The following is a 2,064-nucleotide window of genomic DNA, read 5'->3' on the forward strand; positions in this document are numbered from 1 at the left end:
CGTTGCAGCTCTTTTCATAGCGCTTCGAATTTTCAAAAGGCTGTTGGTTACTGCCTTTTTTAATTCTGAGAGATTTCGACCACCAGTCACCAACTATCAACAAAGGACCAATATCCGCAGCCGCAGTTATTCGTGGCACAACGCCACTGGCCACGACGCGAAGGGAGGGAGAAGATTAAATACATAAACAACTATATTTNCTTCTGTAATAGATTACAAAAACCGTAAGTATTCTCGCCTTTTTCCGCTTTATATGACCTTCAATGTCTTTGTGTTATAGGTCGTTGAATTCGTTTTAAGATTCTCTATCATGATACGGAAGCAAAAATATACCGATCCATTTAAAAAATGGGCGATGACCTTAGCGTAGCTTCAGCGCCTCCACCAGTAAAAAAATAAAGTGCGTCAGTATGGCGGCCCTCTCAAACACTGAAACTTTTGTATGAAACATTTTTTCGTACGACGAACACCTTACGAGTTATTTGAGGTCGTCATGATGGGAGACTCACCCTGTATATGTTATTAGGGATAGGCGGCCCTAACGGGGTTCGGCCGGGAGAACGGGTGTTCGAAATAACGGAATCAGCAAATTAAACTAAATCGAAACCTGGTTTATTCCAATTCAATTCGTCTTTCTCCTGGAGGATCTCGAAGGATCCGGGATAGCCGGGAATTGTCCGCGTCCGGCTGGCCGTCCTTGAATCCTCCTTTACTCGCGTCGAGCGGCGGCACCGGCTCCCTCGCTCCTGCCGTCTGCTGTCGCGATCACTGAAAGATGACGATTAAATAAATACGGGCTTACTTCAATTTTGAGCCGCATGCTGAATCAGATCAGCAGCGTGCTAAGTGGACTATATTATTCGGAGGCCTTCCGCACTCCGCTTCGGTCTTTCGAATTACTCCGAAAAGGGACCGGAACCGTATATGTTGATTACTCAACGAACGGTGTTCTGCTGTCACTGCTCACCTCCTCGTTGCACCTTGTAAGAGTGGAGGCCTCNTGTAATAGGTGCATTTTCTTATATACAATTGTAATCATAATTTTCCCATAAATCCTATAGATATCGCAGATCTCTCCGGTAGTCAATTATCGTAGGTACTTGTGTTGATGTAGATAAAGTCAAAACACCCCACATTGTGATAAATAAAGAATTTCAGTATTCAGTAATCCAATTATCGTACTATACATGTCATCTTACAATTAAACTATCGATAGAGACAGTAAATAATAACGAGGAAGTAATCAGTAAGTAGAAGAAGTAATAACATTAACATACACCTGAGCAAAAATGTACATCTCATTATTGCTATTTTGACTGCTATTATCAGATGCATTCAGCAGAATCGACAGTTGCGTTGAATCAACAATAACATCTCGTTCACAGCATAATGTGGATATAATCGACGAAAAGATATATCAATTCTCGTAAAAGAGCGGGGTTGTTCATCACACCTTTAAAAACGGAGGTCGTGATGACATGTTATAAGCCCAGTATTTATATCTTTACACCTTTACCTTACCATTGATTAATGTAAAATAGAATTGGAAGTAAATTAGGCAGGAAGGACCCAGCCTCCATGAGCTTTCTCTAGTTCCTGTGCTACAGCCAGGCAAAGATGATCATTATACGGTGCTGCAACAACCTGAAACAAAGTTTAAAATCTTTTTGTCTACTGATGTTACATGCACATACAAAGTCTCATTATAATCGATTAAAGATGCCATGACTAATAAATGATTAAAAATTAATCAAATTCCAGGTCTTTTCGGTCTAAAACTTAAATAAATTGAGAAAATTCGACATCTTTCGATACGCTCAACTGTTTGTGGAACTTTGTAACGCGTATACAATTGCAAAAAGCATATTTTTGATTTTTATTAGATTGTCGAATAAGAAAATTAAAAATTGTGTCTCACTTTTCCCATTGTAAATCCGGTTTACACCAATTTTCTTTACTTTTCCGTTATACACTCTGTAAACTACTCTCTAAAATTTAAAAAGGAATTAATTCGTTAAGTCCATATTTCAGAGTTGAATAACAAGTACGAACATTTATCGACTT

The 2,064-nt window shown here is 39.1% G+C and overlaps 1 long non-coding RNA gene across 1 annotated transcript; it reads right to left on the reverse strand.

Annotated features, from left to right (window-relative positions):
* Window positions 1-1,135: 1,135 nt before the first annotated feature.
* Window positions 1,136-1,673, reverse strand: LOC108632028 (uncharacterized). Its single transcript, XR_001916952.2, has 2 exons — window positions 1,522-1,673; window positions 1,136-1,453 (listed from the first exon to the last, which is right to left on the reverse strand). It is a non-coding gene; the product is annotated as an uncharacterized LOC108632028 (long non-coding RNA).
* Between the last annotated feature and the right edge of the window lie 391 nt (window positions 1,674-2,064).

The sequence above is a fragment of the Ceratina calcarata genome, unplaced genomic scaffold (genome assembly GCF_001652005.2).
Source record: "Ceratina calcarata isolate Rehan_Ccalc_2016 unplaced genomic scaffold, ASM165200v1 scaffold1508, whole genome shotgun sequence".
Taxonomy (NCBI): Eukaryota; Metazoa; Arthropoda; class Insecta; order Hymenoptera; family Apidae; genus Ceratina; species Ceratina calcarata.